The sequence below is a fragment of the Lithobates pipiens genome, unplaced genomic scaffold (assembly GCF_037356315.1).
Source record: "Lithobates pipiens isolate NorthernLeopardFrog02 unplaced genomic scaffold, aLitPip1_a1.2 Scaffold_28, whole genome shotgun sequence".
Taxonomy (NCBI): Eukaryota; Metazoa; Chordata; class Amphibia; order Anura; family Ranidae; genus Lithobates; species Lithobates pipiens.
The window spans coordinates 121,360,285-121,386,044 of record NW_027507789.1 but is presented as its reverse complement, the minus strand read 5'-3'; the positions used below and the strand labels follow the sequence as shown (position 1 = coordinate 121,386,044).

At 45.6% G+C, this 25,760-nt stretch overlaps 1 protein-coding gene across 2 annotated transcripts in view; it reads left to right on the top strand.

Annotated features, from left to right (window-relative positions):
• The first annotated feature begins 4,576 nt into the window (after positions 1-4,576).
• ACLY (ATP citrate lyase) overlaps positions 4,577-25,760 on the top strand; it is a 129,860-nt gene continuing 108,676 nt past the window's right edge. For both annotated transcript variants that reach the window (XM_077459570.1, XM_077459569.1), the window contains exon 1: positions 4,577-4,742. The gene's annotated coding sequence lies outside the window, so the exon portion shown is untranslated. The remainder of the gene's footprint in view (positions 4,743-25,760) is intronic.

Sequence of the window (25,760 nt, the reverse complement as noted above, 5' to 3'; positions counted from 1 at the left end):
GCACTGGGGGGAGTGAAGAGCACTGGGGGGGGCACTGGGAGGGGTGGAGAGCACTGGGGGGAGTGTAGCGCACTGGGGGAGCACGGGGGTGAAGAGCACTGGGGGGGGAGAGCACGGGTGGGTGAAGAGCACTGGGGGGGGAAGAGCACTGGGGGGGTGGATAGCACTTGGATGGTGGCTAGAGAAGGATGGGGAGAACTGGAGAGGGGGGGCAGAAAAAACAGGGGTGGAGAGAACTGCGGGGGAGGGGGCTGGAGAGTGTGGTAGGGGAGGAGAGCCCTGGGGGGGGGCAGGGAGTACAAGGTGAACTGGGGGGGGGGGCAGTAAAAAAAAGTTGGATAGGAGGATCGGCAGGGGGGCTACATATAGAGGAAATGAGCCTTCTATATTGCTCCATGCAGCCGCTGAATACTTGATTCTCCTCCTCTCCCTCCTGCAAGCATTCAGCGGCTGCATGGAGGAATATAGAAGGCTCATCTCCTCTTATCCTCCTATCCAGGCACACACGGCTGGCTGTACGGGCGGCATCTCCTCCTCTTGATCACAGCGCTGGCTGGCTCTGTGTTCGGTGGCCGCTCTGTAACATGTCCCTGTCCCCCCAGACCGGCTCGTGTGATAGGTGGAATGTTGATTCTCTCTACTATCACACAAGCTGGTCTGGGGGGGGGCGGGGCCGTGTCACAGCGCAGCCGCCGAACACAGAGCCAGCCAGCGCTGAGATCCGCAGGAGAGGGTGGAGGATGCAGCCACAACCAAAAGTGGCCCCTGGGCACAGTGGCTGCGTTTGATGGGCACAGTGGCTGCGTTTGATGGGCACAGCAGTGGCAATTTATGGGCACAGTGAGGCTGCAATTGATGTTTTATTTGTATTTTTTTCAGTACTTTGCCCCCCCCCAAAAAAAAACTGCAAAAACAAATAAAAAAAAAAACTCTCTTTAGCTGCAAAAGTGCACAGTGGCTGCGTTTCATGGGCATAGTGGCTGTGTTTGATGGGCACAGTGGCTGCGTTTGACGGGCACAGTGGCTGCGTTTGACGGGCACAGTGGCTACTTTTTGCACAGTGGCTGCTTTTGAAGGGCACAGTGGCTGCGTTTGAAGGGCACAGTGGCTGCGTTTGATGGGCACAGTGGCTGCGTTTGATGGGCACAGTGGCTGCGTTTGAGGGCACAGGGTCTGCGTTTGAGGGCACAGGGTCTGCGTTTGATGGGCACAGGGTCTGCATTTGATGGGCACAGTGGCTGCGTTTGAAGGGCACAGTGGCTGCGTTTGAAGGGCACAGTGGCTGCGTTTGAAGGGCACAGTGGCTGCGTTTGGCATAGTAGCTGCGTTTGGCATAGTAACTGCGTTTGGCATAGTAGCTGCGTTTGAGGGCACAGTAGCTGCATTTGGCACAGTGTCTGGGTTTTATGGGTACAGTGGTGGCAATTGATGTTTTATTTTTTTCAGTACTTTGCACCCCCCCCCCCCCAAAAAAACTGCAAAAACAAATAAAAAATAACACTCTTTTTTTAGTTGCAATAAATGAGAGAGAGAGACAGAGATAGACAGAGACAGACACAGAGACAGACACAGAGAGAGACAGAGAGAGAGATAGCTCGGCGGGGTACCTTAATTCTTCTGATCCACGGGCGGCTGTCCTCTCCTCGTGCAGTCTAGTGGGCGGGCTGAATGGAAGCAGAAGAAATCAGCGGTGCTGGCGCCACACGGGACGAAATTCAATTAGAAGTCAGCGTCCTCATGCTCCTCCCCTCACTCAGGCATATCAGTGGGCGGAGGCGGAGCCAGATCAGAAGAGGCGGAGTCAGATCAGAAGAGGCGGCATAGGCATACACAGGCAGTGCCAGTTCATAGCAAACAGCGGCGGCCGCCCCTGCAGTTTATTGTGCTGAAGCCAGCCAGCCCAGAGAGAAAAGCGGCCTCAGGGCACTGAGTGCAGACGGCCTACCGGGAAATTTCCCGGTATCCCGGTAGGCCAGTCCGGCCCTGATCTCAGCGGCCTGACGTTTGTTATATGCTGAGGGCGAGACCACCTGTCACCTGACCCCGCCCCCTCTGACGCTAGTGAGGAAAGCCGGGCTTCCCCAATGACGTATGGGTGACCCCGCCTCCCTCTGATGTAACGCAGGTTTCCGTTACATCAAAGGGGGGCAGGGTCACCCACACGTCATTGGGGAGGCCCGGCTTCACCAATCGTGTCAGAGGGGGGCCCTGCCCTCTGCATATAACAAACGTCAGGCCACCTGGATCTCCTCAGTAGAGACAGAAGATTGATGGATACGCTGCGCTGGATCAGATCAGCCATCGCTGGACCCCAGTGTCAGATGTCAGCGGTGACATGTCCGCTGACATCCGACCCGCTCCGATCCGAAAACATTCTCCGATCTGGACACTGCGGTCCGTCATTACCCGATCTCTGATAGGGAAGAGCGGCGCTGTGACAGGTCCGTCCCTGCGCAGTGTGCAGAGACAGACGTGTCATCTCCCTGCTCAGCGGAGATCGCTCCGGCGATCCCCGCTGAGCAAGCGGATATCCACAGGGTGGATCAGCACTGATCCGCCCCGTGTGAAAGGACCCTTACACAAAGCCACAGATTTTCGTTGTGCACCATTACCACCATCTAGCTGCCAACTTCCTAACGACCGATGACATTATCATTTGATAAGGAGGATGTCAGCTGCCTGCAGATCATCCTTGTTTGGCCCTCCCTGGCCTCTCTCCATCAGCTTTGGGGTCTCATTAGCTAAGAGATGGAGAAAAACTGAGGGAGAACAGAAACATTGAATACTCTTCAGCACCAATTTGCAAAAGTGTATTTGCTTTGGAAAAGTATTGATGTTGCTGCATTATGTAAAACTATTAGAATACTTTTTTTACACTTTAGAATGGGGAACCTCAAGACTGTCCATAATTTTGGAGGGTACCTTGAGATTGTCCACAATTTTGACTGAAAAAAGGTTGATAAATATTGGTCTAATTCATATACATGGGTGACTGGAGGAGTTCTGAGAAATACTCTTATTCTGGGATCTGGGTATGTGTAAGTCTGTCATCTTGCATGGAAAAACCTATCTGGCTTATGATCATTTCCCTGTTATTAACATTGCCAACAATGTCCAAATGACCAGCCAGGCTGGTAAAATACCAGTCAGGTGGCAACTATAGGTATGGGGGAACACAGGGAACTCCTCCTGGCTATGCAACATTCAACATTGAGTGGTCAAAGCTTGAGCAGCCAGTTGCCATTCCTCTGGAGGAAGAAAACAGAAAATTGTATCAAATACTTACCATCATTTTTCTTTTCCTGGTGCCAATCCATGGCAGCATACATATAGTAGTATGCCGCCCTGTTGGTACCAGGAAAACTGAACATTGTATCAAATACCTACCATAATTTGCCAGGAAAGTAGATTCCTAAGCTGTGGTAGGTTTAAAAATTTGGAACTTTAGAAAATTCTGAAAGAGAACCTTCCCTCACCCATATTGCTGTCATTACCCCCTATGGCTGGTGCTATGGTGACTGAAACTTCTTTTGTTTGTTTTGAATAGAGTATTGAGCTGCCACTCCCGTATTCTGCTTGGGTGGAGTGAAATCCACCAACGGTGATCCCCTAGAACCAGTAAAGAGGTGGAGAGGTGAGATTACAGGGTCTGAGTCGGCCTTCTGTGAGGAGAATTTCCCGCTCTTTGTGTTAAAGTGGAACTAGAATTGGAAATGAATGGGCTATATTGCCACAACAAATGACACAAGGTGCATTAACATACCACAATGAAGTAGAGTGCCCCCCCAAAATAATGGGTCTTGGTCTCCGTAAGACCCCTTTCACATGGAGGCAGGTTTCAGGCGTTTTAGCGCTAGAAATAGCGCCTGTAAACTGCCTCTCATTCATTTCAGTGGGACTTTTCACACTGGGGCGGTGCGTTTGCAAGCAGCATCTTTGGGGCGGTTTGGAAGAGTTGTATTTAGAGCTCCCAAAACACCCTGCCCATTGAAATGAGCGGGCAGCGCTTCCAAAGTGCCACAACACCAGTGCTTTTAACCTCGTCTTTGGGGTTAAAAGTGTCCCGCTAGTGCCTGAAAAGTGCAGATTAAGCACCGGTAAAATGAGCGCCATTTTAGCGCAAATGCAGCCCCAGTGAGAAATGGGTCTACAGATGAGAAGCGCCCCTCTTCTAATGTACTTGGTGCTTTTATAAAATATTGTCCTCCTGAAATACACAAATAACTTCCATGGGCACATAATGTGGTGTTGTGTATGAAACACCCGCTTCTCTGTCATCTCTGAGGAGAGGTATTTCTCCCGTAATATAAAGCATGCCCTGGTATGTGGAGCGTGAAGTCCAGGCCTTCGGTATAAGTCTACAAGTGTCAGACATGGGGGTGCTTTGTACGTAGCTGCACTATTCTCACACATCCTTCTCACACATCCTCCTCTCACATCACCTCACTGAAAATCCTATACCTCGTCGCCCACCCCCTCCCATAAGACTACATCTCCCACACGGCTATTGGGCCAGGGATGACGTGTCCGGGGTGGGTGTGGACGAGACGCGGCGCTGTTGCCGGGTTGGCTGTAGTTTGGCAGGCGGAACACGTGGTGGGGATTGAGCCAATCGGAGGCCGTAAAGGTGATGTACCCATGTCAGCAGATGGTGAGGAGAGGCAGCAGTAGGAAGAGGGCGATCAGAGGCATCAACAAAAAGAAGCTGCTGCCAGGCATACCGACATTGGACGCTGAGCCGGGTGAGTGCAGAACTGAGTGCAATCCCTCCTGGGGTGGGCGGTCATCACCTGGGTGGCTGGGTATTTGCATCAGGAACAGTGAGAGGAGAAAATGCAGAACTTGGTGAGAGTGTGATGTGATGTCTGGCGGTGGCCATGGGACACATCAGAAATCAATGGGCTGTGTCATGATGAGGAGCAGTGATCTCATTACAGCTACTAATATGTATAGAGCAGCCTTTCTCAACCTTTTCAACACAGAGGGACCCTTGAAATAGTTCTTTGGTCTAGGGGAACCCCTTCTAAAAATGAGAAATCTACAACTCATGATACAATAGTGTGATGGTCAGTGGGAAGAATGGTCCTTATACTTGTGGTCATTGGGAAGAATTACCTCCTTACAGATAGCTAAAAAAATCAATAGTGTGAGTGGGAACTTATCTGAGAGGCAGAAATTGCCCAATGCTGAAGGAACCCCTAGCAACCTCTGGAGGAACCCTGGTTGAGAATCAGTGGTATAGAGTCATAGAAAACTCATATAGCTCTGATCTACCGCTACCTACATGTACACATCCATATGGTGGGCACACATGTACAGGTCAGTATGGTGGGCACATGTACAGGTCAGTATGGTGGGCACACATGTACAGACTGCTATGGTGGACACTCATATATGAATCACTATGATGACATGTACAGGTCAGTATGATGGGCACACATGTGCAAATCGTTATGATGGACACTAGTGTTGCCACCTCATCCCTTTTACACCCTTACACATATTAATCACACAAGTTCTAATGCAAATTTCTATGCAGATAAGGCACCAAGTGAGTTTGATTACAACCCTAATCAGTCACAGAACCTGTATAATTATTATGTGTTTGGTTTTAAAGGGATGAGGTGGCAACCCTAGTGGGCACACATGTATAGATTAGAATGGTGGGCACACATGTATAGATTAGAATGGTGGGCACACATGTATAGATTAGAATGATGGGCACACATGTACAGATCAGTACAATGGCATATACAGATCACGGTGGTGGGCACACATGTACAAATCAGTATGATGGCATTTACAAATCACTATGATGGTGATGGGCACACATGTACAGATCATTATGGTGGGCACACATGTGCACCCAGGTCACTTTGCCCTGGTTTGTATGTACTGCCTCCTCCTCCAGCCAGGAATTCCTGCACTGGGCTCATCTGATATTTACTAAAAGAGCCCCTGCCCCCTGTGTCCATCATTGCCCCCATCGTTTTGATCATCCTTGGTGAGAGTGATGGACACAGGAGCACTTTAAGAAAGTATCAGATGCAGGAATATCTGCATATGAGTTTTAGTAAAGCTTTCATTATGTTCTCCATAGAAGCCAGCTTTAAAAATACTGCTTTATTATTTTAATACAAGTATTTCTAGAAGCCCCCAACAATATACACAGCATTTACATATACAGTATTGTATATTCACATCAGTCCCTGTCCTCCAGGTGGTTACAATCTAAAGTCTACATCTCGCATACATACATAATACTAGGGCCAAGCTAGACAGGAGCCCGTTAATGTAGCAGCATGTTTTTGGAGTCTGTGAGAAAACCCGCATGAACATAGAAAATACAAACTCCATGCAGATGGTGTCCTGGTTGGGATGTGAATTGGGGACCCCAGTTCTGCAAGGCAGAGGTGCGAACAACAAAACTAATATAATTGTATATGATAAAAGAAAAGTATAGCCAAAACTTTTTTTTTTTGTCATACTTCTCTTGTGAGTTACAAGGAGTGCACTTACTTTTGCTCTCCTGTGACCCGAGTCAGGCAGTGGGCTAATAATGATTGCTGTCATCTAATGTCTCAGAGCCACTCCAGACTATGGAAAGATCCTGACTGTGTTAGGAGTCATCCAGCTGAGAGCCAAAGCCAGCTGCACCTGTCACCTCTCCAGCCTGGCGCTCCAGTGAGCACTGGAGGGACAGAGCAGAGATCAGCGACTGACAGGCACCGCTCTCTGCTCCAAGAAGACTGAGACATGGCTGATCAGCAGTCGTGTTCTCGGGCCTAGAGCCAGCGAGGAACAGCTGCAGCATCACACTGATGGTGCAGCAGGAAGGTGTGTGTGTCTGTGTGTGTGGTGAGTTGTTCTTCCTTCTTTTTTTTTTTTTTTTTTTTTTTTTTCTTTGCCCAAAAGTCTCCTTCACATACATAAACCTAAAGTGACAGTAGAGTGATGTCGCTACAAAACCAACATTGGTATTCTGTAAATGTAAGAGTTGTGTGTCTGCCTGGCCATAGACTTTTTTTTTTTTCTTTTTTCAGGCAGGAAGCTGAATTGGGGGGGGGGGGGGGGGGGACAAATAAAATAAAGAAATCCTCCATCTACACAAACAAGATGGATGGAGGATTCCCCCCTGATGGGGGTTGTATTCTGACAGCCGACATAGTCACTGATCAACAAGATTTCCAACATGTCCCTTTTAACAGAAATCAATCCAACGACTTCTATTGAGCTAGGGTAGCTGGGCACTGATTTCAATTCAGCTGAATTGGGCAAATTGTGATCAGTCTATGGGCAGCTTTATGCCGCGTACACACGGGCGGACTGTATGGCGTACTTAGTCCGTCGAAACACATTTTAGCGGACAGTCCGCTCGTGTGTGGGCTTCAGCGGACTTTTTCAGCGTGCAGTCTGGCGTACTAAGTATTTCGGATTTTTCGAAATTCTGTCCGTCGTACTTTGGTTTCAGCGGACAATCCACTCGTCAGTAGGCTAGTTCGACGGACTAAGAATGGCGCATGCCCAGAAAGGATTTACACGGCGGAAGGGTGCTTTGCTGTGTATTGGACTTCCTATTTCTAGTCCCGTCGTACGTGCTGTACACGTCATCACGCAAGCTTTCGACGGACTGTTTGGGTATCCGTGTGTGGTCAAGTCCGTTCAGTCGAAAGTTTGACGGACGGACTAAGTACGCCATACAGTCCGCCCGTGTGTACGCGGCATTAGAGTGGAGATAAGAAGCATCCTGAGAAAGCGTGCTCTTTGAGTCATTCATCATTATGGGTCAATCATTAACTTGTAATGGCTCAGTGTAATCCTGTAATACCAGTAGTCTCTTCCTCTATACATGTTTCACCATCACCATCGGTAGATGGAGGGCCCTCTGCTTGTGCTATTGTAAAGTAAGTGGAAGTTGATAAGGCAATAGATTTATCTGGATCTAGATTTCTTTGGGATCTTCCATAAGGTGTTGGTTCCTTCTTTATTTTCCAGCCAGAGTAGAACGTGTTCCAGGTGATTTTTATTTTTTTTGATGATGATTGTCTGCCATTCTCTGTCACTTCTTTTTTGCTATGCTCTATTGATTTTAAAGGAATCCTAACATGAGATGGATGTGGGTACTGCCCTTCTTCCTGAGACACTATATTATAAACCTTGTCATATAATTCCATCAGCTGCCGCGCTCAAAGTGATGGTACTTGCTGTCCATTTATGTACCTGTCAGAGATGGCTGCATGAATCTGAAGGTGCCTGAACTGATCTCTGTGCATACCCCCCTCCCCCCAACCTCTGAGTCCATCACACTGGCGGGTGCATGGCCAAGGAGTTTGTTACAGGGGACAGAGCCTAATGGGGAACTAAGAAACAAGGTCCCCATCAGGTCCACCCAACTGTTGCTTGGCAGTGGGCAGATCCATAGCTGCTATTCTGTTCAATAGCTTTCAAATGCATTTACTACATTGTCAATGAAAAAGGCAGACTTTATGGGGAACTAGTCTCTCAGTTGCCCATCAGGCTCTGTCCACCTAATGACAAGAAATTCCCAAATTGTGGGCATTACCATATTTGGGTATTGCAGTCACCTGTTTCCTCTGCACCTTTGTTTACATTTAGCTTTCAGCCGGGGGTGTCCCTTAGCCAACAGCTAAATGGGTCTGTGCTGGTCTTCCCAGCACAGACATGTCAGCTCTGAGTACTGGAGTACCTCTGTACACAAGTGCAGTGGTTTTGCACAGAACAGCCCAGATCCTCTTCTTGGGTTCCCCGCCGGTACTCCTGGCCCCTCCCTCCTGCCGAGTACCCCCCACAGCAAGCAGCTTGGTATGGGGGCACCCAAGCTGAGGCCCCGCTCTGTGCCCATTCAGATACGGAGCTTCAGTTTGGTCCCACCCTCTCTCTCCTTATTGGCTCATCGACTTTGACTGAAAGCTGTGGGAGCCAGTGGCGCTGCACTGCAGTCTCTGCCAATGAGGCAGAGTCCCAGGCACCCAAGTCTCTCCTGCAACATCACTGAATCGATATGGGGCTCAGGTAAATATGGCGGGGGGGGGGCCTGAGCCCTGGAACTTAGATTCGGCGGGGAAGATTTGTCTTTCTGCCCAGGGTTTTCGGCTATTGATTGGATAGATTGATAGCAGCTCAGCCATTGGCTCCTGCTGCTGTCATACATATCCAATGACTTGGGGGGGGGGGGCAGTTATACTTTCAGGGGCTATGGATGCCGAATGCTGTGCCCACAAGGTAAGCCACTCAGGAGAGTGCTTCTCCTAGGGCAGTGATGGTGAACCTTGGCACCCCAGATGTTTTGGAACTACATTTCCCATGATGCTCAACTACAGCGCTGAGTTCACGCGCATCATGGGAAATGTAGTTCCAAAACATCTGGGGTGCCAATGTTTGCCATCACTGTCCTAGGTTGTTATCTTGTGTGGGAAGGAGCTGCCGGAGGACCCCAGAAAACAAATATTGGGGCCACTCCCTGCAAAATGAGCTGCACAGTGGAGGTAAGTATGATATGTTTGTAACTTTGTTATTTATAAAAAAAAAAAAAAATCACTTTAATGAATAGAGTGCATTAGGATGAAAAAGACCTTCTGACTTTATAACACCTTTTAAAGTGTCAGTAGGTAGAACTACCTGAGTTTGGCACAGATGGAAGTAATGTTACCAAAACTGAAATGGTTGCCTGAATTAGGTGCGGGTAGTTCTAGAGAAAATCGGCAGCATAAAAAGGGATGTCAATGCTATATTGCATTCCCTTCAATAGCTCCAAGGCTACAATAGTTTTAGTTTCTGACCTAGAACATGTATCTGGACTAGGAAAGTCAGAATAAAGTCCCGGAGTTCTGATTTATGTACTTGTTCCAGATCAGTGACTTAAAGTAATGATAAGCAGACAGCCAGTATTTATTTTCAGAAAGAGGTCTGCTTTGGAAGTGTTGTTTTTTGGCATTCTACCAAGGTGGATTTGATTTAACCACTTCAGCCCTGGAAGATTTGGCTGCTCAATGACCAGGCTATTTTTTTTTTTTTTTTTTTGCGATTCGGCGCTGTGTCGCTTTAACTGACAATTGCGCGGTTGTGTGACGCTGTACCCAAACAAAATTGGCATCCTTTTTTTCCCCCACAAATAGAGCTTTCTTGTTGTGGTATTTTATAATCTGCAGTTTTTATTTTTTGCGCTATAAACAAAGGAGGAGCGACAATTTTGAAAACACAGTATTTTCTACTTTTTTCTATAATAAATATCCTCAATTTTTTATTTATTTTTAAAAAAATGTTTTCCTCGGTTTAGGTCAATGTGTATTCTTCTACGTATTTTTGGTAATAAAAATAGCAATAAGCGTATATTGGTTTGCACAAAAGTTATAGCATCTACAAAATATATATTATTATTGAAACCAATGCCAATTAGGCAAGGGGTTAACTGTGTTCCCTGACTGTGTGCTCTAACTGTGGGGGGAGGGGACTGACTGTAGAAGATGACAGATCGTGGTTCCTAGCTATTAGGAACTCACAATCTGTCTCGCCTCTCCTCACAGAACAGGGATTTGTGTGTTTACACCCACACGTCCCTGTTCTGCCTCTTGTGCCCAGGATCGCGAGTGGCCTGGTGGTGCGCACCTGCTATTCTGCTTAAAGGAGCTGACGTACCGCTATGATGGTTTGCGGGATCCTGCTGACCTGCCGCCGTATAATAATGGCGGCTGGTTGGTAAGTGGTCAAATCATAATTTTTAAAGGGCAAATTTCACCTCTATTCCACAGCGGTTCCTCCTCTGACCCGCTGTTGACTCGCCAACAGTCCCGTTCACTTTCATGGGACGGCTGGTGATGCGGCAGTGATGGAACAAAGTGAGGAACGTGGCGGCAGCAGGGGAGTGGAATGCCCACTAACAAGCGCTGCTATGATGGATCTGAAATGACAGGTGCTCTTTAAATGTAAGGACTCATTCTTGCTGGTAGTTAGAATATTTAATATTTGCAACCAAAATGAAGGTTTCCTATTTAGAATAATAAGCAGTCAGGTTAGTAAAACAGTCCTATCAGAACCGATTCAATTGTAGGGTATAGTTTGCAAAACATGGAATAAAGGAATATTCTTGAACTTGCTATGAAATTGTATGAATGCATCAATGCAGTGCATGTTATCTCGGCTTGCAGCGCTTGGATTTATTGAATGTGTCTACCAAAAATGTAAATATTGTAGAATATACAGCCTCATGCTACATAACTAAGCTCCATTTCATGCTGAATAAACTAAATTATTAATGTATCTTAAATGGAAAAATATCTTTAGATAGATTTTTACTCTATACTCTTTACTTTATTAAAAAAACAAAACAAAAAAACAGATTTAAATAAGAAAAAATAAATCTTCTTTTTTTTTTTTTTTTTTTTTTTTTTTTTTTAAAAGCCAGCAGCTACAAATACTGCAGCTGCTGACTTTTAAAATAGTGACACTTACCTATCCAGCGCGCCTGCGATGTCGGCACCCGAAGCCGATCTCTAGATCGCTCTGTCGGGTCCTGCCGCCGCCATCTTGGGTATGGGAATCAGGAAATGGAGCCTTTCGGCTTCATTTCCGGGTTCCCTACTGCGCATGCGCGAATCGCGCTGTGCAATAAGGACGGTCCCCGCTGCCTCTGGGATCTGTGTGTTTCCCAGCAGGCAGCAGGGCACTTGCGGGAAGGGGCGGGCACTTGCGGAAAGGGGCGTAAGTTACGCCCCTTTCCGCAGAGAGCTATCCCGGAAGTGGGTGCAGTTACCTGGATTATCCAGGTAACTGCACCCCCTCCCCCCTGAAATGTGCCGATTGTGGCACCGGAGGGGGGGAGGGTTCCGATGAGCGGAAGGTCCACTTTAGGGTGGACCTCCGCTTTAAATCATTGATTTATATCCACCCTGCATTCTACTGAATTGATGTATCCATTGAATGGACCAGACAGATGATTGCAGCCTACAGAGAACAGTTTGTATTAAAAAAAAGTAGTACAAGTCTGAATTTAGCTTGACTATCTATGTTTAGGGCAGCTTTTCTCTCTTCTTTTTTTTTTTTTTTTTTTTTTTTTTTCCTTTAAAAGGAACCCTTGACAAAATTTTTCTAGGCTCATCAATCCCCTGCTAATGACTATACCTACAGTTCTCGATCCATTAATGTGATGATCAGTGGGAAGATTACCCCTTACAGATAACTAAACATCAGTGTTATCAGTGGTTACTATAAGAGGCAGAAGTTGCTTATTGCTAAGGTTGTTGTAAACGCTGGGGAAAAAACCCCCAAAAAACAACCTGCATGACAAAGGTACAATGAGCTAGTATACATGGCATACTAGCTCATTATGAAATACTTACCTTAGAACGATGCTGTTGCAGTGGTTCCCGTATACCGCTGTGATGGACGACATGTCTCCAGAATGTTCACAGGCTCCGGCGCTGTGATTGGTTGGAGCTGCGGTGACATCACTCCTGCACATGCATGTGGGAGCCATTGGTCACGGCACAGCAGCTGAAGAAACGGCACGTACAAGCAAGTATAGGAGAAATTCATGGTACCCACAGGTAAGCCTTATTATAGGCCTACCTGTAGGCAAAAAGGGGTTTACAACCACTTTAAAGTGGTTGTAAACCCTTACAACCAACTTTGACCTACAGGTAAGCCTAGATTAAGGCTTACCTGTAGGTCCAAGAAATATCTCCTAAACCTACACGGTTTAGGAGATATTTGCAGAAAGACAGGCACGCTCAGTGCGGTGCGAGTGGCGGCTCCCGTGCGCATGCACAGGAGTGACGTCATCGTGGCTTCGCCGAATGACAGCAGGGGAGCAGCAAGACCCACCGAGAAGATGGATGCTCCGGACTACAGGGGACAGCGGTGACTTTGCTGGCTCCTGTGTCAGGTAAGTGACACATAATGGACTACTATGCGATGCATAGTAGTCCATTATGCTTTACCTTTGCAAGGAATCAAACCCATCAGGGTTTACTTCCTCTTTGAATTTCAGCCAGCCTTAAACTGTTAATGGGCATGTTGAATGTACCAAGTTGATCGATTGATCAACTTGGGTACAACCAGGCTGCCGGATTATGTTGCGATTTATTGCTAGTTACTTCCCGTGCTCCCCCGCCAGGGTAAGACAATGGCCTGGCAGGATGGATTCCCGCATCTCACATATATTCTTTTATCTTAGCTTTTTTTATTTTATTTTCTGTTCAGAAGTTCATGAATGTTTAATTTATTTTTTACAATGCTTTCTTTTTTTTAAGGGGGAGGGTGTGTGGGGACAGTGTGGACAGTGTCAGTGTTTTTTATCAGCCCTGTTGGGGGGGCTATGGTGAGATATCAGGGGTCTTAACAGACCTCTGACATCTCCCATTTGAGACAAGGAAAGGGCCTGGGGACAGAGCTTCCCCAGTCCTTCTCTGCAGCCTCTGCTGCACTGATAATAAATGGAGAGAAGCCGCTGTCTTCTCTCCATTCATTAACTGAGAAATCGTAATCACAGGAGGTTACAATGTTTCAGTTATGTGAATGGACAGAGTCAGTGGTTACTGACTCTGTCCATTCTGAAAAGGAAGGAGCTGGGTTTACCGGCTTCTACCTCCGCTCTCCATCCTGAGATAACGAGGGAGAGAAGCGAGAGGGACCGATGCACAGAGGGGGACACAGAAGATAGAGGAGGACAGATGCATGGGGGGGGGGGGGGAAGAGAGAGGCGCGGCGGCACGGAGAGGGGGAAGAGAGGGGGACGGCAGTATAGAGGAGAGCAGGAGACACGGAGCAGGATGAGAGAAGCACAGCGCTGAATGCCCCGGTGGGGGTGTGGACCTGCAACTCTCACTGTGTGGAGCATCGACGCCTAGCATGCACATCTATGTATTTTCATAGCTCTAATAATGTTGTTATTGAAGTGAGATAAGGGAATAAAATGTTTTTTTTTTTTTTTTTTTTTTTTTTTTTTTTTTTTTTTTAGGCCTTGCTTACACATGCGGTTTGGGGGGGGGGGGGGGTGTATGGGTAAATACAGGTGGTTGAGTCCCATTGTTAAACTTCAAAGGCAGTGGACAGGGATGTAGCATAAAATAAAATAATCCCCTCTGTCCACCAAACGCCAGCCATTCACCTACAATGCTTGTGGTGCAGGTGCAGTTAAAACGGGCACTGTGGAGGCGACACAACTCTTCCTCACCACCTTCTAAACCCCCTTTGAGAAATTATCTTTCACATAATGCCAGCATAACGTAACACTAGTGTAAATGAGCCCTTACTTTTGCTGATTAGTGAAGAACTTCAAATGTGTGTCTCAGGCAAGGTGATGTTTAGGTGACATGTAAACTCCTCTCCGTGCTCTCGGCTTTTTAATGGGCAGTTTCTGATCCTTGATCGAAGTGGCGATGTCCTGCATTATGATCACTTATGAATTTTTGTTGTAGTCTCACCACAGCTCGAGTGCCAAGGTTACCTACCCCTTGCTTATTTGGGTAAAAAGCAAAGGATACCTTGTGTGGCTGAGGTGGCTTCTCTAACGTCATACATATCAAAACAGGACATATCCTATTTACATGTAGGAAACAATTAAATGCTGGCAAGCACACACACTTCTACTCGCCTTACTAGCAATCCCTGCTTCCCCCTCCTCCTTTCTCCATCGGATATTAGGAGGAGCTGTGGCCACTTTCACCGGGGAGCAGTAATGTTATGTCCCAGGTCATGTGAAAGTGCTTTGGCCTAGTGTTGTCTGCTAGAATGGAGCATTGTCACAGGAGAGGAGGTCACATGCTACTTCATACATGGAAATGGCAGGAGAGGAGGTCACATGCTACTTCATACCTGGAAATGACAGGAGAGGAGGTCACATGCTACGTCATACCTGGAAATGGCAGGAGAGGAGGTCACATGCTACTTCATACCTGGAAATGGCAGGAGAAGAGGTCACATGCTACTTCATACCTGGAAATGACAGGAGAGGAGGTCACATGCTACTTCATGCCTGGAAATGACAGGAGAGGAGGTCACATGCTACTTCATGCCTGGAAATGACAGGAGAGGAGGTCACATGCTACTTCATGCCTGGAAATGACAGGAGAGGAGGTCACATGCTACTTCATACCTGGAAATGACAGGAGAGGAGGTCACATGCTACTTCATACCTGGAAATGACAGGAGAGGAGGTCACATGCTACGTCATACCTGGAAATGGCAGGAGAGGAGGTCACATGCTACTTCATACCTGGAAATGACAGGAGAGGAGGTCACATGCTACGTCATACCTGGAAATGGCAGGAGAGGAGGTCACATGCTACTTCATACCTGGAAATGGCAGGAGAAGAGGTCACATGCTACTTCATACCTGGAAATGACAGGAGAGGAGGTCACATGCTACTTCATGCCTGGAAATGACAGGAGAGGAGGTCACATGCTACTTCATGCCTGGAAATGACAGGAGAGGAGGTCACATGCTACTTCATACCTGGAAATGACAGGAGAGGAGGTCACATGCTACTTCATACCTGGAAATGACAGGAGAGGAGGTCACATGCTACGTCATACCTGGAAATGGCAGGAGAGGAGGTCACATGCTACGTCATACATGGAAATGGCAGGTATTGAGATTACTGCAGAGGAGGTAGAAGGGGTGGGGGAGTATAAGAATTCATGCACACTAGAAAATGTCAAACACCACTTTTAATGGCATTTGATTTTTTTGCCTTGAAATGCCCCTTTGTGTTAGCCTATATGTCCATTTACACATAGGCATTTAGAGACAGTAAAAAAAAACAGTGCATCCCAGAATAGGACCCAAAAAACACCCAACATGCCTAAACGCATCTAAATGTATGTAAACGCGCTAGGTGCATTTAGTGCTTGAGCATTCATTTCAGTGGCCAAAATAAATTAATATTCTGGCAATAAAATGAATGCCAAAATGCTTGACGCACCTGAACACATCCGCCTAAAGATGTTTGGGAAAAAAAACTGGCTTTAGGCATATTTTTAATGCTCTTCTCCTGCCAGTTTGCATGAGGCCTAGGGGGGCACTGACTTTACCCTGCATGGGCCAGGTGACAATGTTCCACTCAGATATACATGATACTTTAGAAATGTGTTAGGCCAAAATAATGACACAGTACTTAGGTCAGATATAATATATAATGTACGCGCTCCCACTTCTGGGTGCAGAAGTTCGGCCTCCCCCACCGGGCCATTCACAAAGCGCAGCGGGGAGCCGGCTGTGATGCCACAAAGCTTCACTGCCAGTTTCCCTTACAAGAAATGACAGTATCACCTGAAAGCCGTTTGAAAAATCAGCTGCGGTGAAGACACCGCTGGATTCCAGGACAGGTAAGTGTCCTAAAATTAAGTCAGCAGCTGCAGTATTTGTAGCTGCTGAATTTTTTTCTGAAGGAACATGGAGCTCCGTTTTATTATACTGTACATAGGGCAGGCCTGAGGAGCAATTTATCGCATCATCTTTGACATTTCTCTTTCAATAGTTTTTATTGAGTTTTGACAAATACATCATGTATCATCTACAACAATCATAGAGCAATCACATGAAATAAAAGAAGATAGCATCTAAACAGGATTCAGTAACCAATTTAGAACAAAGTATAACAGTATCTCGCACGCCCATTCGTGAGAGACTAGAGTAGAGCGTGGGAGACTTGGAGTGCGAAGGTGCATCTCCTCTAGGTAAACAGCCCCTAAGTAAGAAATATGTTTAGGGATCTAGAACCATAGTAAATCGGTAATAAACAACCTAAATCGTATCATGACTGTACTTGGGCCCTCGGCACCTTTAAAAAAAAAAAAAAAACATACAAATTGTTGAAGAGGTGTAGCCAATCTTAAACTATGTCTTAAACTATGTGTACTTGACATGAACGGAAGGCCTTAAAAAGGGAAAAAAAAATTTCCATCAAGATTTCCCCAGGGCAAGTGGTGACTAGATAAGTGGAGTAGACCTCCATCATATAGCTAGAGGCAGGTCTGCTCTCCTTAGTCTTGGTGTCTGTCAATATAAGGCTTCGGTATTGTCGAAGCTCAACCTTTCAGCAATGATATAAAAGGCCTGAGTGGGAGGTTAGAAAGTATTGCTTTAAACCCGGTGGTGTCTCCCACGGGAGTCCCCGAGATCACCACTCCACCCCTGTGGAGTGGGATAGCTCGGGGGGCTCCCGCCGGTGAGGCCCCTACCTGCGTCCCTCCGCCCCCCCGGGAGCACTCAGAAATTGTGCCCCCTGGAGGGAGACAGATGGACATACTCTGGAGCTCCCAGGCCTTCTCCGGAAAACTTTTTCAGTACTAGTAAATTCCAGTCAGTTCAACAAAGATTAACAGAAGGCAAAAACTCTAGGGTGAAGAGAACATCATACCAGTATCTTATTGTTAGAAATCCTGCGTAAGGAAGGTAAAGAGAGAAAGGAGAAAGTGGGACTAGAATAGGAGAGGGAAAGGTGTGGGGAGCTGGGGTTATACAGGGATCAGGGTCGTGATTCCATCCGCATAGATCTTATGACTGTAAGTGCCCTGGATAAAGTGACACTTTGATGTGCTGGGCCCATGGATCCCAGGTCAACTCGAATTGTTGGGTGGTATTCCGCAGTTTAGCTACTGTTTGTTCCTGAACCATAATCCAGGAGATTTTGTACCTGGCAGCCAAGAGGGAAACCTTAGAGGTTTTCCAGGCCTTTGCTAAAGTGATCTTGGCTCCCAAGCACATAAAGAAAATTAGTTGTTGAGTGTGCTTAGGGGTGTGGTGTAACCTGCGGTTCAGAAGGATATACGAGGGGTCCTGAGGGATTGAAGCTCCCATAACCTTCCGCACTAGATGCAGAAATCTGTTCCAAAAATTTCGTATGCGTGGGCATGTCCACCAGGTATGGAGCATCGTGCCTAAATGACCACATCCTCTGAAACAGAGGGGTGAAATCTCTGGGGACATCTTGGAAAGTCGCACAGGGACATAGTACCATTTTGTTAGAATTTTGATGTTGGCTTCAATTAATGAAATGTTCAGAATACCTTTAGACGATCGTCTGAAAACTTGAAACCACGTCTCCGGATCCAGCTGGATGTCCAAGTCCTCTTCCCAAGAGCGAGCGTATGCTGGTTTGTCATTCCTATCTGCCAGGGACGAGTAAATGAGGGAAATTCCTCCTTTGCGGGGACCCTGGTTTGAGCACCATTGCTCGTATATCGTTACCTTGTAGCTATTTGGTTTGTCTGGTTCAAGGAAATGTAGGAAACGTCTGAATTGTTCTGAAGCGGGCATTTCCAGTTTAGAACAGCAGTGGCCTACTGAAATGGGACCGTTGGGCGTAAGGAAATGTCCAATTCTGAAAAGGCCTTTGTTCAGCCACCATTGAAATGCTTGGATGTTCATGCCTGAAGGGAAATCGGGATTATGGAATAAATGTGCGAGAGGTTTCAGTGGGGATATCAGGCGTTTGTTTTTGTATAGTCGATCACATAGTGCTAGGGATTGAGACAGTGTGGGGGCTAATATGGCAGGTCTGTGCTTTGTTGGTCTCCACAACAGATAATCTAATGTATAGTTAGGCACTGCCTGTCTCTCGATGGAAACCCACATCTGACATTTCAGTGACATTAGACATAATTGGACACCAGAAGGTGTGTCTGGTTGGTACATATTTCAGAGTCTAATCATTTCTGTATATCATTGTCCCACATATAATCCAGGCTGAATATGTCAAATCATTCTTTTACAACCATAGATAATAAATAGAACTCCAGGTTGCACTGATTTTATATGTAGGGTTCTTCCCAAAATCTCACTGTAGGTTCATAGGAACACAAAGCATTCCTGTGTGAACACGTTGTTTTGGGGTCCACATGGCTGTAACAATGTTTGAGATCAGGATGAATATTAAACATCCAGCTTCCCATAGTCCTCTGCATGTCGCTACTGGCCAGCTTGTGTCCTACAGAAGTAGATGTATCCCTTGTGTCCTTCCAACACTATACAATCCACTATGTAGTCCAATGGCCTTTCTCCTCTGATTCTAACTGAATGGATTGAATACATTATATAAATATAACCTTTTAGGTTTTCTTACACATAAAGGTGGTTCAACATTTAGATTACACAGTGTATGGCCAGACTTCAGTAGGGTTTCCCTTCACCGTCTTCAGAGACAGGTAGTCCTTTATAGATTGTAATATATTGCAGAATACTAGTGCTTGATATGCTAGCTGCATTCGTATGGTTGTGTTGCGCCCCCCCCAAGCTTCTTTTGCTTTTATCTTTCTGGTAATCCTGTAAAATAACAATTCATGTACCTGGGTGGCTGTGTCACACTTCCACTTTATCCATGAAGGGAGCCATGGTTGTCGCCTTTAGGATGCTCTCCTGATTTTAACTCCCGGCCTGCTTCACACCTATGCAGGTTGTAGGTTTATTTTATTTTTTTTTATTTTTTTTGATCCATTGAAGTCCATGGAACCAAAAAACAGAAAAAAAAAGTCCCTGGCTCTTTCCATAAAATGCGTGGATGTGAACGTGACCCATAGTATAGGAAACCATGTTAAGTGGATTGTAGTGTGTTTCTGCAAAACTGAAAATGTGCTAAAAAATACATAGGTGTGAATCAAGACTGGAGCTAAGTTTGCACGTATGTGCTGCAATTTGAATGAGTTTTGTAGTGCAGTTTGAAGGATTATAACTAATGCAACTTCATCCACATTCATCTAGAATTCCAATGCGTTTGCAATGCAGTTTGGATGCACTGCGATTTTACGTTATGTCTCTCTCTCTCTCTCGCTCTCTGTCTAAAAAGCACTGAAATCGCATTATATTTGAACACTGCCTTTCCAAGCAGTCGCATTCAGCTATATGGGTTTCAAAATTGTGCCAAATAAGCACAGTATCCTTTTTCAAATTGCTTTGTGTTCAGAGTGCATATATCTGAATGACCTCCATGGAAACGCAAGCTATTTCACTTGTCATGCGAATCAATGCGTTCTGGAACGCATCCGAAATCACATCGGTGTGAACGAGGGCTTAACCATATACGGTAGTATCTGTCTCTTTATAGTAATAGCTTGGAGGGAAGGGCATTTGGTAGTTTACAGACGTAGTTAGGAATGAAGATATTATCATCATATTAATAATACTAAAAATATTTTATTATGATTATAACTTTAAAAAAAAAGAGAAAATAAATACATTTAATAATAAAATGTAATATGTATTATTAATAATACATTTTATTAATTTTTTTGACTCAAATACAAGCAAAAGATATCCTTGTTGGTCTGACATCTGGGGGAGTCCAAATGTATGCGGCTTAATAAAAATGTCAAAAGTCTAAAATGTACTTTGGGCTCACAATTGAATGTGTGTTGTAGTGAGATCAATATGTGGACAGGATACAAGTAACCCTTTCCTGACCTGTATGTACCTGTCAGACTTGTCTCCAATCTCTGTCATTGTTCTGCCTGGATTGTCGGTTTCCTACCTATAAGCCATAGCAGCAGGTATGACAGTTTAAAGTGAAGGGTGGGGGTTGGTGTTTGTTGTTCTCTGGAGTGTGGTAATGGCTGTGGCTATTTAACCTTTGCAGGGTCTGTTCCCTGCATTTAGAACACTCTTAGGTGTGGCTGCAGACTTGCAGATGTTCTGCCAGGATCAATGTGTAGAAAAGCACTTGCCAATTCTAATTCTTGAACTTACTGCACCTCCACATTTTACCCTGTGATGTCACCCAATACCGGGGGGGGGGGGGGGGGGCACGTTTCCCTCCTTTGGGAATGATTGCATGTTACATGAAGATTTTTCCAGAAGGTCAATTGGGGAATTGTTTTGACATTGGAGCGCTCCAGATTGAGGTCCCATGCACACCCGTGTGCTTGATTTGCAGTACTTAGCATTGCGAAGCATTAAAGAAATGCTAACTTTTCTTATTTTGAACTTGCCTTCTCTGTGCTGCAATTTTTTTGCACATAAAGCTTACTTGCCTTCTATTGTGACAGTCTCTGCTGGCACTGCCCGCTTCTCCTCCATTTTTTATTTTTGGGTGCTAATGAGGCTGTTGTACATGCGCACACTGAAAGTCATGCTGTGTGTGCCCATAGACACACACACAGAGCTAGTAAACCCCACCCTCCTGCGCCCTCCTCATAGGAACTATGGCTTCACTGCCCCCAGTTTCTCCTGTGAAAGCAGGGAGTAAAGGGGGCAGTGCTGGAACTGAATACAGTGCTGGATCCAAGAGCCAGGTAAGTGTTTGGGGAAAGGGGTTAGGAGAAGTAGTGGGACATTTTACCTTCATCCAGAAAGGGTGAAAACTCTCCCCCTTTCCTGCCCAGGCCAATTTTCTTTTTTCAGCGCTGTTGCACTTTCACAATTGCGTGGTCATGCATCATTGTTCCCATATGACATTTTTATCATGGGATATTTTTATTTGTTTACTAGTAATGGCAGTGAACAGTGACTTATATTGCGACTATGATCCTGTGACAGACATTCTCACACTAACTGACACTTTTTGGGACCAGTGACACAAATACAGTGATTGGTGCTAAAAAAATATGTCACTGTATTAGGACACTGGTTGGGAAGGGGTTAACTGTTTCTGTTTACTAAGGGAAGTGCTTTTACTAGAGGAAAACATGGATCGTTGTTCCTGCTTTGCGAGAACACAGGATCCATGCCTTTCCTACTGACAGAACGGCGTTCTGCCTCTGTACCGAATAATCAGTCTGCAGTACCTGCTGATTGACTCCCGCTGTATATGATCACAGCAGGAGCGGGTTGGCGGTGGAATGGAAGAGCCAGATCATGTACATATGTGATCTGGCCCACAGCTGCCTCCCCTGTTGCAGTAAAACTGCTATGGGGCAGACAGCAAGTGGTTAACCACTGATTGAATATTTTTTTTAATTTTTAACGTTGCTCAGCTTGGCTACATCACCAGCAAAAAATGCGTTATAAGGCCATCCAAAAGTGTTACAGCTCCAGTTGTCTGTCCCACCCACGGAATGATTGCGTAGGTCAGTGTAATTTCTCCAATGGAATCGTAATGTGTTCCACACTACAGGGAGCTTACTGCAGTAAGAGCCAGCAAGATGACTTCCGGAACAAGGGAGCTGTGTAATGGTGAGATCAGCGCACATGGAATCCCCTGTCTAGTGGACTTTTGTAGGTAGTGAAGTCTACAGAGTGTGCATGCAACAGCTTTTCACAACAGGTCTACAAAGCATGCTGAGAACGTCTCCGGAGCTTTCCCTTCGTGCGTCTCCGGAGCTTTCCCTTCGTGCGTCTCCGGAGCTTTTCTTCATCACTTACATCAGGGGCGGCCAACCAGTGGCCCGCAGAGCCCTCTGATGTGGCCCGCGACCTCCTACTCTGGAATGGTGGGTTAGCAGACCCGTCATACCACCGCATAAGTGTTGTGAATGCAGCTGATGGTAGAGAAAGAAAGTGGCTGTAGAGCAGAGCCCCATAACAGGCAGAGTCTATGGCAAAGTTCAGTTAACCCGCAGGATAGACACATGTGCACTACGCTGCACCCGGGGGGGGGGGGGGGGGGGTGGGTAAACTGCAGCCCTTTTCACATGATCGGCCCTACCCAATTGGACCCTCAATTCACCTCTACATAGTGGCAGAGCGGCCTGCCTCCAATCCAATCCTCTAAATAAAAAAAAATAAAAATAGAAGGGAATTTATCCCCTTCCATCAGGCTGGATCGGATCAGAGGGATCATAGAGTAGCCGTGACCTGTCATCTGTCCGCTGCACTCATTGTGGCCCACGACTGGTTACCAAGTTGCTTAAGTGGCCCTCGCTCTTTAAAAGGTTGGGCACCCCTGACTTACATGATCTAATGGGATTCCTTAATAGAAACCTAGGAACAAGAAAAGGAGACGGTCATGTTTTTAGGTTCAGGCTTTGCCTGTTTATATTCCTGTTATACTGTAGTATGAATAACAAAGTTGAATTATTAAAAGGCATGATTTGGATTAGGATTTTAGTACAATAAGTAGGGGTGCATCAATGCCACTTATTATGACAAGCCTGGGTTTACACTGTACACACTGCTGTCACAAAGCTTGTGGACTACGTCATTCCGATCCATCCATCCATCTATCCATCCATCCTTGCAATGTGGCTGCAGTATATTCCTCCAGATGCATACTGAAAAGACTGAGCCGGAGTGTGTCCACAAGAGAGGTAATAAGAACAATGAGAGCCACTGATTGTGACCCAAATCGTGCTTGTGTTCCAGTCCGGTGTTCTAGCAAAATGGCCAGTTCATTGAGATCACCGATCACATCCCTTCCAGTTGCTGTAAAGCATCAGTAACTGGAGATTTAGACGAGTGTCTGTTTTGACACAACACGGGCATGCGTATACACTCCGGTACACGATATTATGAGCGGACATTGTTAGTCTGCCCAATACTAACCAACAACATGGCCGCCTCCAAGGCAGCAACAACTTTTTTCCTCCTTCGCCACTGTTCTGTGGAAATGACAAACTCTTTGTGTACCGTGGTGTATATGCTTGCCGGTGTTGTGTCAAAAAAGCAACTCTTCTAAATCCTTGCTTTTTTGGGATTAGATGTCGGATGTAACGTGTTCACCTGTCGGACTAAATACAAAATTGTCCTCTAAATCTCCAATTACTGATGCTTTACAGTAACTGGAAGTGATGAGATTGAAGATCTTGATAAGTTGGCTCCTCAATCTCAGGAGGAACAGTTAACCCTTCTCTGACAATTCATTTATCACAGTACTGGGGAAGAGTATGTCTACTGACAGGGAAACTGCATGTGATTCGGAGGAATAGCACCTCATTCCTGTTCAAATCACATACGGTTCTTTCCAAAAAGTATCAGTTCTAGGTATCGGAGCATTTTTACGAGTGCAAATGCTTCATTATATCGCTGTCAGTGTAACCCGAACAATAAGTGCTCATGCACACGGATGTTTTAAAAAACTGGCTGCAAAGCTAGCTCCGACGCCTGGAAAAATCGGCGTTAAAAACGCGATTTTTTTTTTACCGCGTTTTTCATTGGCGTTTTTGCGAGTTTTTTAGCGTTAGGTAGCGTTTTTAAAGAAATACATCTCTTGGCTATAGCACTCAGAAAACAAAGAAAATATGTTGCGCGTTTTTGCGCGTTTTCCCGCGATTTGCGTTTTTACAGCTCTAGCTCCACGCCAGGGAACGCACTGGTCCTGGGTTTTTTTTACAGCTTAAAAACGCCTATGCCATTTGCAGCTCAAAAACGCCTAGGTGGGCATGAAGCCATAGACTAACATGGACAGGCCTTTTTAAGCTGCAAAAAAGCGGCTGTAAAAACGTCCGTGTGCATGAGGCCTAAGACCTAACTCAATTCTTCTAAATGAGTGTAATCATTTTTTTTTTTCTTTCACTTCCAGCTCTAAAAGAGAATGTATAGGAAAGTATTAACCAGAAATGCTCAAATTCACACTATTTATAAAAGTATGGAAATGACTGCTGGACTCTTTGCACTCCAGATGGCTAAAACCAGTCCCAACAGGGTAAGGGTAAGCACAAGCTCCAACCCCGTACTAAAGGAACACCTCCATTCTCTTTACTTTAAAGTAAATAATAAAAGTCTCCTGTTATTTTTAAAAGGAGAAGGAAAAAAAAGTGCTTTTGCACCGAGCAGCCCGGGTCCTTTGCCAGCACTCCTGGTCCCTCCCTCCTGGTGTGTGTGTGTGTGTGTGTGTGTGTGTGTGTGTGTGTGTGTGTCCCCACAGCAAGCAGCTTGCTATGAGGGCAGTCAAGCCACTGCACTGTGTGTCCATTCAAATACAGAGCCGTGACCTGGCTCAGCCCCCTTTCTCTCCTCATTGGCTCACTGACTTTGACAGAAGTGGGAGCCAATGACGCTTTGTTGCTGTCTCAGACAATGAGAAGGGAGAGTCCAGACTGCCCAGTCTCTTGTGCAACATCGCTGGATCTAGATGGGGCTCAGGTAAGTATTAGGGTGGCTGAGGGGGAGTTGCTGCACACAGAGTGTGTGTGTGTGTGTGTGTGTGTGTGTGTTTGTTTGTTTGTTTTTTTTTTTTTTTGTTTTTTTTTTCCTTCTTCTATCTTTAACTATAGACTGCATTAAGTTAAAAAAACAAACAAAAAAACCCTTCTGCCTTTAAAACCACTTTAATTTCTTATTTCAGCCCCTGGCTGTTCTGCTTGTTAGAAAGTTAGTGCATGCCTTAGACCTGCCGTATTCTTTCATGCATTAGGCAGATGTCTTGCTTCTAAAATATATGTTCTGTGGCATAGAAACATTACAATTACACAATAGAGATGAAATCTCATCCATTATTCTTCATACTACCCCCTTTCCCAAATTACAAAGAAGAAAAAGTAAATTAGAGCTGTGTTTGACCGGTAAAAGCAATACATCTCATGCAGGTAATTTGTGTGTATGTGTAAAATAAAAATATATATATGGGATGGAAAGTATTCAGACCCCCTTAAATTTTTCACTCTTTGTTATATTGCAGCCATTTGCTAAAATCCTTTAAGTTAAATTTTTTCCTCATTAATGTACACGCAGCACCTCATATTGACAGAAAACACAGAATTTTTGCAGATTTATTAAAAAAAGACTGAAATATCACATGGTCCTAAGTATTAAAGTGGGACTGTACTGCGGAAAAAAATATTAAAAGCCAGCAGCTACAAATACTACAGCTGCTGACTTTTAATAAATGGACACTCACCTGTCCCGGGGTCCAGCGATGCCGAGGCCGATCGAT